This window comes from Cyprinodon variegatus, unplaced genomic scaffold (genome assembly GCF_000732505.1).
Source record: "Cyprinodon variegatus isolate N-32 unplaced genomic scaffold, C_variegatus-1.0 Scaffold410, whole genome shotgun sequence".
Lineage (NCBI taxonomy): Eukaryota > Metazoa > Chordata > Actinopteri > Cyprinodontiformes > Cyprinodontidae > Cyprinodon > Cyprinodon variegatus.
In genome coordinates, this window is record NW_015150863.1 from 370,076 (window position 1) to 380,960 (window position 10,885).

Sequence of the window (10,885 nt, forward strand, 5' to 3'; positions counted from 1 at the left end):
TCTGGCACACACTGCATGCTAAAACAGATGAAAACCAGAGAGTGTCACATGGACGGATTTGGTTTTTCTGCGAATTGCAGTTCCTCTTGTCTGTGACAGCATGATGGGCTGATGCCACCGCTTCTTCCTTCCTTTCAAAGGCATTTTTAAGACAGCTTCCTTCCTTAAGAAGTTGATTAAATTGTATTGCAAAGTTGCATTTGACTGAGAGAAAGAGCAGGAATTTGCAAACTTCTTATGCTTGCAATTTAGATAAACAGACTGATGCATAAAATCCTTTGAAAATGTTGCACATTATAAACATCATTACAGTCAGATGGTAAAAAAGTCAAACATGGTTAAGTGTATTCAAAATCTTTTATAATCACCTTAAAACCTCATTTGATGTATTTTATCACAATTTAAATAAAAACATACGAAAAACAGAAACTTTAATTTTATTTGAGCAAATATGAATTCCCTCTGGCGAAGGCATCACAGGTTGCAGCATTAAATACAAAGGCTTTTGATGCAAAGCGTTACACAAAAGGGTTGCCATATTAAGTCACCTACATGTTGATGAAAAAAGCAAAAGTGAGTGAACATGTGCCTGTTTCTGTGAGGAATCTTGCGCAATACTTTCACCACATATACTTGATGGTTAGATTATAATTGTTCCAAAACTCTAAACACTAACAACATGGTTTACCTGATAGCAAAGTTGCAGACAGACAAAACTTACAAAGAGAATATGAAACATGAAGTCTCTGTTATTAACCAGATCAACAAAATACATTGACATCTGTGGCGTACAGGTGGATTCTGTTTGCACGTGGATTTTCTGACTTCAAGTTATAAAAAGTCGGAAATTCCTATTCCTAAGATCTTAGCCTGCAGCCAGCCTGAGCCTCAGATTAAATATGTCTGCTGTGCTTCTAAATAGGTTTTATGTTCATCTGCAATCACTGACAGCTGTAGTCCTTTGCTGGATGCATGAATAAAATTGGGTGAAATACATTAATATCTTCCTGTATTGTAATAACCTGGCAAGTGTGACAGTTTGTTGCAAACATCTCTTAGAGAGTCTGGCCTTCTAAAATTAAAATGATCTAAAACATTTGGGATGTATGAGGTTATTATGATATTGCTCAATAGACTTTGACCCAAAGGTTTTCCTCTGACAGGAAAACAGTATTTTATCAAAATTTTGTTTCATTTTTCTGAATCTCTTTGAGCTTAAAGGAAGAAGTCGGAAGAAATTAAGAAATTTCAATTCTACTATTGTAGGGTGAAACATCATAATGATAAAAGCAAGGCTATGTGCTTAAAGAAAACCAAATTGGTTTGCCTTCTGTAGGCTGGTATCATATTTCAAGAGGCTTCAAGACAAACTAGTAAGTACAAAAAATCCATGTGATCATTGAAAAAATGATGCTTTTGCACAGGGAGCGTTGGTAAAAATAGATATTTAAACTAAGCACCCACTTTGATGAGTACACCTGGCTAGTTCTGTGTTGGACCACCTTTGCTCTGGGTAATATATCCAGTAAAGTCCAAGATACAGGGCTGCATTTTAGGACAGTGGGTAGCACTGCTGCCTTGCAGCAAGACGGTTCAGGGTTTGATTCCCAGTCCAGGGTCTCTCTGCATGAAGTTTGCATGTTCTTCCTGCGCATGCATGGGTTCTCTCGGGGTACTCCAGCTTTCTGTGTTGCCCCACGACAGACTGGTGACCTGTCCAGTAGTTCCGGAGATAAGTACCAGCACCGGCCCCACCTCGACCCTAACAAGGACTAGGCGCGAGAAGATGGATGGATGGTCCAATATACCTTGAGTTCTGTGACATGAGTAATTGTCATTCTGGGAATAAACCTCAAAAGTTGGGTGCCATTAGAATATCTCAGCTAAAACCAAGATTTATCTGGACCAAGCAAGGCAGCATTATTCAATCTGCTTTGGACCCATTTTGTAAAACCCATGAAAATGATACCCTAATTAATTGCTGTAAATGCAACTTTTGATAACAAGCAATTGAACATGTGTACCTAATAAGCTGACATTGAGTGTAGCTTTATACTGTATCTCCGTTTTTATGTTTTTGTTATTTCATCTTTTAGGTTTTTCTTAATATTTCCTTTTATCTTGTGTTAACGAAAAACAACTGCATTGACCTGTCAGTTGAAGATTTAACCATAATTATGTTTCTGCATTTAAACAGTTTATCTTTTGCTCCTCCCACTGTGAGACAAAGTGCACGTGTTTGTTAACAGGCCGCAACGAACGTGTCCAACAGCTCCTGACTGTGAGCTTTGTTTCAACTCAGCTTACTGTGACCATGTATCAATAATGAAAGCAGCAAAAAGAACCCACTGTGACAGGAGTTCTCAGCAGGACAAGCTACTCAGCAATCATCAGTTTGAAAACATCCAGCAGTAAATATTGTGACAACAAAACTTATGTAAAGAGATTTTAACAAACTAAAAGGGGGTGTAATGGGTTGAATAAGGCAATTGATTTGACAAGGACTTTGAGAAGCTGTTTATGTTGTCTTTCAATAGAAATGTTGTGAAACAAATAGGCTATATTTTCTAATATGCACTCACGGTTGAGAGACCAGCAGAACATTGGCCTTTTTTGTTGCTCTTTGTACTGATTATATTTGCTTTCATGCAGCACCACTGGGATTATATTGAAACAAACTCTGAGAAGTGGCTTAACACTATGTATGGGAGGGAAGACGCTTCAGTACTTCTTTTGGTCATAGCATTTTACTCATGACAATGTAAACCATTAATTAAAAGGTAAAAGAAATTATCTATACATATAATTCTTAGCCTCCCTAAAATGGAGAAAAAGGATTCTCAGCAGCAATATAATAAGTGTAAGTTATTAGTTTAAGTCTGATCTTTGACTGTGCCAAAATAAGTATCCTCTCCTGTAGCACCCACTTCCAGCTTTAGTTAAAGAGGGAGAAATGGTTTACAAATTTACTTTTTGATCAGGCTTATAGTAGATTATCTTGAGTAATATCTGTCATTTTGCTGCTATAGGCTTTAGCTGCCGGAGGACGAGATCATCATCACCACAGTAATTTACTTATGAATTCATTACACGCTTTAAATACCAAAAGGCAACCAAAGACCTATACAGGAGAACAACAAATCTTAATGTAAAAAACAAAGCAAGATAACACATGTGTTATGTAATAAAATAAAATGCTTACGATATAAACAATAGCATCACCAATGAAAGACATAAATGAAACAAGGACTGGCTTGTCTGGGATAAAGAAGCAATCTAAAAAGATGAGTTTTACAGAGGTTTAACATTATTTTTAGTTACAGCTGACCTCACAGAAAGAAGGACTCTCTTTCAGAGACTACTTGTTGATGGACTCTCAGCACAAGACTCTGCTGTCTTCTTTCATCTAGTTTGATTTAATTTAGACCTCCTCTGGTAATCATCGGTAGAGGGTAAAAGGAAGAAAGCCCCTTTGGTGAAAGCAGCAGCTTAACGAGAGAGCTGCTCACTATCATTTAAGAGTCCTTAACAGTTTGATTAATTTCAATGAACCCAAGAGAATAAAATCAGGACTCAATGTGGAGCCTCATGGTAAAACATATTAACAAGGAGAAACCGGAGAGGAAAACCGTTCCAAGTGGAAATAAAGTTTTCAGTTAGGTATGACTAACTGTTTTTGCCAGGCCTTTACAGTAATATCAACAAAGTGCTCAAGCCTTGATTTCAAAATGTCATGATCTACTGTATCAGAGGCAGCATTGAAAATAAGAAGAACAGCTGAATTGCCAGAATCAGCAATTAGAAACAAATATGGAACACCCTAAGTGATGCATTTGTGGTGCTTTGACAAGACTTACAGCTGGACTGACATTTCTCACAACTATACAACTGTGAGTGCTCTTGTTGCTGCATAAAAAAATAAAAACTCTAAAATCTTAAAATCAGATTGTAAATAATCTTAAACACTGAGTGAACAATAGGACCGAGACTGCTCTTCATAGGAAGAAGTTGTGAGACATAATTTTTAAAATCAACTGGACACAACCTTAAGAAGGAGTGACACTCTTTCAAAAAAATCTGTGAGGAATAGTCAACAGGACAATAGGAAGGTCTCTGAAATATGGACCTACTTTCAAAATGGTCTAACAAAGCTAAGGATACAGGAAGTATAGCATCATCTTTTTAATAAAACATGTAAAAACCTCTCACAATGTACAAGCGAGTCCAGCATGAGAAGCATATGGATTAAAATTAGAGTTAAGAGAATTAGAGATGCCACTGTTTTAAGATATTCAGTTAAAAATAAATTGAGTCTTAGCAATTCTAAGAGCAGCCTTATAATAACCACTTTACCTCATTACATCCTGCTACTACTCTCCAATTCTGGATTATTTGCTACTATTTCAATGTTTTACTTTATGTTCTTTATCTGCTTTTCTTTTTGTAGTAGCTATATGGGTCCTGGGGCTTTGTTAAGCTGTGACAACATCCTGGAGGTATCAGTTGAACAACCACTGCAAACAACTTCATGTTCTCCTTCTATAAAAGACACACCTTATCTCGTCAATCATCCTGTCTCTCTCATAGGTGTAGCTTTGACTGAGCTTTCAGTTCAACGACACTAACTTTATATCCTCTCTGTCATCCTCTAGACTTGAAAACTTGTTCAGAGCTTATCTGGCCAGCTTTGTTTCCCTCCTAGATGAAGCTATACTTCTGCTAATTAGGTTTTAAGAGTTTGCTTTCATATAAACGGTACGCCTGGATTAACTGTCCTGTGTAGGTTTTTGTGCATGCTCTGTCTTCTCAAACTCCCAGTCAAGGGGAGCTTTTATGTTCCCTATCACAACACGTATGCTCAGTATGAGTGAATTCTGCAAAACCACACAATGCAAGCAACTGTTAACTGTCCTCACATGCCTGTTCTGGAGGAATAGAGGCCAGAAGTTGGGAACTCATTACAAACTTTTTAAACTAATTGGAATCATAAACTGCACATGTTTTGGGATGTTATTTTGCTTTGAGATTGCAATTTTTGTTTTTTGGGGTCTATACAGATAAATAAAAAATAAAATAAAAGTTACATTGATTTAAATTTGATATTGATGCAGTGAAATGCCCTTAAAGAAGCCATTCAGGTATGATTCAGTGTGGCTAAAATAAAACAACAATGCACAGATGAGTGGATGAGAATTGCTCACTATCAGTCATCAAGAATAACTAATGACAGTTGCTTCCTCGAAAGGAGTGCACACAAGGTAACAGGCTTAGGAAGGAATATCTACTTTCCTTTTTGCAAAGAAGCAGGTTTGCTGATAGCTTAATAGTCTTTTTCCATAACAAATCAAATAATGTCATAGTTTGTATTTAACCAGGTTCTGTTTTTTTAATATATTTTTTTCAAACACATACACTAGACTTCTTTAAAAATTAGGAGACAAAACTTGCTAAGGCACAAGAAGAACTAAAATACAGCATGGGTGAACAAGCAAAGGAAAAAAGAATAATGCAGTAACAGAAGAAACCAGCAAATAACAATAAGAACCAATGATCATAAATACTGAGGGGCAAGTGGAGGGTGATATAGAATGCAGGTTAGCTCATTTGAAAATAATGAGAAGCAGCAGGCAAAACGGTGCAGTGAGACTGGAAAAGTGAGATTTGTTGTTATGAAGGGCGATGAACTGAGACACACAGAGACAAACTGGATTTGGATTTTTGTAACATAGTGATACCTGAATGAATACAACAAATTTGGAAAAATGCTCTCTGAATAAACCCTGTTTAGATTGTTTCAACTTAGCCCTGACCTTAAACTTAGCTTGAGCAATGCCTGTGTATACATAAAACATTTCTATTTCAACTGTTCATTATTCTTCTAATACAGCTTTTGAACCACATTCATGCCATTTTAGTGATCACTTCTTTCCTTTCATTGCAGGTGCTTTGGTTAAATCAATACATAACAGATCTTTCCTCCGTGTCCAAGATAAGACCCGCCGTTTGAAGATGCTCAAGCCACAGTGATAACTTCTTTTTTGACGTCAGCCTGGAAAGTTCCTTTCTGTTTAAAAAGTGAGCAGAGACCAGTAGGTTGTGTGAGGGGAATTTCAGGCTACAAGCTCCCCCAAAACAATGGGGGGACACATGGAAACTTTCCCAGCTGGTTACATAATATTATGGCTGTGGCCGATGAGGACAACTAACAGAGTGGCTGTTTGGTTGCTTAATAATGTGTAATGATTCGGGACTGCTGAGGCATTAACAATCCATTGGGCACAAAGGGGAGCAAAGCTCTTTATCACACAACAGCTCCACATAAGCTCCAGATTGAATATTTGATAGACCCAGTCCTGACGTCACTCTAACCAAGTGCTGACCCCCCCTCATACAGTTTAGAGCTGATATCTGGTGTCCTACTTTTCTCTGACACTTTCAGTGTTTTCTCTGCATACAGCCCAGAATACAGCCTGTGGTTTTGTACCGTATCAGGCTGAGTTTCGGGTTTCTACTAAAGACCTCATGTGGCTCACAGCTTGTTGTTGGGAGTGAGCAAAACAAATCTGTTTTCAGTTGTGCACTAGCACTTTGCTTGTGCAACCTTCATGCACACTGAACAGTTGATGTTGCATTTACATGTTCTGTTTGTTAGCATATGGTTTTATAATGATGTATTCATCATAACAATGTAGGTATGGACCTACAAATATGAGCTTTTAAAGGAGCACCTTTTACCTCCATACTTTAGATGTAGTGTAGGTGTGCAATAGGAGGATGACTTTTCACCTTTTGGCATTTTACTCAGGATGTGGTGCTTGCATCAAAACTACTGTGGTGCATTTGTTTTTTTATTATTACATCTGCCCTTTTTAGAATTAAGTAGGGAGAAGAAAGCTTTCAGCCAATTTTATGTTAGAATATTTATTTTAGTAGCTGTTCTGGCTGGATCTATTGTTAAAGAAACAATATGTGGCAGAGATGATTTATGGAGACAGATATTGATTAGACCAAGACATACATGTCAGCAATAAACATATCCAAAGATGAAAGATTTCTGTGAACTGCTGACTGAAAGAACAATGTTGCACCACATATGTATTTTCCCTTTAATTCAATGCTAAGGGGTTGAACAAAAGTGTTATTAAAGGAAAAGTCCGGTCAGCAAGGAATAACCAATGGGTCATTATTTATACCTTAAACTAATTCATTCACGGTTATTTAATGAATTTAGCGTTAATCAAAAAAAGATATATAAAAAATATTTTTCGTTGCGATCACTAAGTCCAGGAATAGCCATTTTTGCCCAAATATAGTGACACCTCACTCCTGCATCTTCCTGCTGTGACGTTGTGGTGCGGTAAGCCTAGTTCCATTCTCCCTGCTTTACTAGCAAAATCAATGGGAACTAATAGACACCCTTGCATCAACAAGAATTTTTCAAGATTTTGAGAGGACTTTCCCCATTGAAATTCGCGAGAGCTAGACTTAAACTGACAATGCCTACATGCATGGCAGTTGGATGTTGTTGATACATCAGGTAAAAGTGGAAAAAAAAATATTTCACCTTTCAAATTCATGATCCACCACTGGTTCGTTGTTGGATTGGTGACTTGAAGAGGGAGGATTTGCCTTAGAACTTCGGGTCAGAGAAAAAACACGTAATTCATCCGTTATTTTCTGCTTTGCATAGTGCACTGGTCATCGCCATCATGGATAATAGCATGTTGTAACAAACACCACATACTCTCACAGTGGGGTGTAGGTTTGACAGGACCCAAATGCAGACACTTAGCAGAAGTGGTTTCTTGAAGGTTTGATAACAAAAAGGGTAACAGAAGAAAAAATCCAAAAACATAAATCCAGAAAATCCCAAAATACTGAAAACCAGGAATACTCAGAAGGGGGCAAAGAAATGACGACACACCAGCAAAGAGTGACTGAACAGGAGGAGAATATATGGTAGAGAGAAACAAAGACCAGGCCAATTAGCAGATTGGGAGCAGGTGTGAACAGTGGCAAGAAGGGAGCTCGGGAAAAGGAGACTGACACAGGAGGGCAAACAGGAAATATCTAAGAACTCAAATACAATAAAAAAATAATAACTAGAACACAAAAATTTAAATAAGACCAATGAAAACTCAGAGATAAAACTTAAACAGAACCAAAACCATGATACAGCGCTGGGACTTGCTCAACAGCAGATACCGACCCGTGATGTCACAAACCGGAAGGTGGCAGTAGTGCTCTTTGAAAAACATGGGTGTCTCCGGTAAAGCACATGCAAATGAAATTAATCTTAAATAAAAACACTTATCGTTTATTGAAAAGTATTTATTAATTTCAAACTTAAAGTACTTTCAGCAATTTGTCTTCAGAATTTGACAGCACTTTTCCTAATTTAACCTTTTCTCAGATTGTCATAATAAAAAAAAACTGTTTATCTTAAGGATTTGATGTATTATAGAGCTCATTGTAGAAAACAAAGTCGCTTTTGTAAACTTTAGGAAAAAGAATCTTAGTTTTCAGTTAGTTTTCTATTTGTTTTCTCATAAACAAAGGAAAATATGAGTACTGTTGCATGAATTTACCTTTACTTTCATATCCAGTTCACCCAACAGTCTTTCAAAAGACACCTAATTAGTCACCAAACTCCACCAATGTTTTTCAAATCAAGCAGAGCATCAGAAATCTATTGAGCACTGATATATCTATTGAAATAAAACGTTTGAAAACCAAGGAACGGCTCAAAAGAAACCAGAGAACAGCCCACAGCTACTGTGCCAAGGGGCTTGACGACAGACAATAAAGGAGTTTCTGAGAAGGGAATAAAAAAAAACTGGCTTTATATGTGGACCAGATTAAACAGGGGGTTGAGGGGCAGCTGAATGAACTAAGATGAGGATAAAAGGGAGAGAGACTATTTAAAAGAAAATGGAAACATAGAACTGAAAAGAACCAAAAAGGATCCTACCAAATAAAAAAAATTAAGATAATACCAACATAAGACTAAACTTATACACAAAAGACTAAACCAAATTAAGGATTTAGAATAATATCTACATGGAAAACGATATACGGAAAAACCAAAACCCAAAATAATTCAAATACAAAACTTGAATACAAAGACCCCTGGTCGTGATGCATTTAATCTATCCCCAGTTTCTGGATCAACTGCTGACCCACAGAGACACTGTGATGGCGATGTAGGTGTGGCACTCACACTGCTAGGCAACAGGAACACACTCAACATAGGCGGACCTAATTTCTAGATGACTAAGAAAAAATTAACAGTAAAATAGAGTTCTAGAGTAAGTATTTTTAATTTCTGATGTCCGTGTTTAAATCAAACACAATCCTACATCATTGAAATTGCAACAAAAAATAAAACTCTTCTAAATTAGATTATAGATTTTATACAAAATCAGAATTATAACTTAAAAGAAGGATTTGCAAAGATTACCTTTTTTATTTAGAAGGCTACTGTAGGCACATTCTTGATTGCATAGTAATAAGGAGACACATGAAGCTCATATACATTTCATATCTGAATATTTCCCTGTGTGTCAAATGCATGCCAGCAATATAGGATTATAAAGCAGGTAATAATAGCTAATAAATTAAAAACATAGATAATGAAGTGAAATTCTACTTTTTACAGCATTTATTTTGGGCTGGTGGTATTGTAGCAATATGCTACAATTGTAACTGCTTCCTAGATTTAATCTCGTTTGCGTTTTAAACATGGGAGTAGGTTTGTATAGGGACCATACGGACATTTCCCTACCAAAAGTTTGGACCAACCTACTTGTCCCTACCAACAATTAGATGTAAATAACACGTTTATAATTTACAATACAGTTCTGTTGCAGCAGTAGAGGAGTTTTGGATGGAAAATATTAACAGCAAAAAACATCTTTTATCTAAAATGCAAAATGTTTCTATATATATATATATATATATATATTTTTTTTTTTACAATTTTGGTATAATTCCTGCTCTAAATCAGTCGCTTGTGAGCTAAAGACATGTTTTAGAGTCTCTATACTCCAGTTAACAGTAAATTGATTACTAATTTTTTTGACATTTCAATAATCGATTATTCGATGAATTGTTTCAGAGCAAGATAAAATACATAATATGGGTTAAATAGAGTAACTACAGCCTAGATGACTTCTAGAGTGAAATTAATATTCTAAATGCTCAGTGTCAGTTCCAGTGCTCATGTAAATGCAATAAATTTATTTTGCGTCCCTTGAATCTTTTATTTTGTTTCATGATACAGAGAGAATATTTAAAAGATAAGAGTGGGTTTACCTCTGCACAATTGTATATCTTCAAAAGAAAAAACAAGATAAAGCCACATATAACAGACATATTTAGACTATATTTTGTTAAATAGGCACAGATTTACTTTCTGAGAAAAGTCATAATTGCTCATTCATCAGATGCTTCAAACATTGATAAACAGCATTATAAAATTTGTACAAATGTAGAAATAACTCTTTAAACAATTTACACCCCGATTTTCACGTCAAGCATAAACAAACGAGCATGCATATTTTTGCATAGGACCATAACATCAGTCCAATAGTGTCCCTACCAAAGTTGAAATCAAACCTACGCCCTTGGTTTTAAACTTTTCTTAACTTCATGCAATCTTTATTTTTTTTTTTCTTTAATTTTACGTCATTTTTACCACGTCAAATATGTTTCCGTTTACATTTTGAGGAGATTTTCAAAGGCTTAAAAAAAAGGGGCGACACACATCGATTTGATTAAACTATGAACATCTGTCCCCTGCACACTTAGCAAAAATGAAAGTAGTGGTATTGGCTGTAGCCCTAAACGGAAGTGACGTACTATAATAGTTTTGCTTCCTGGAGAC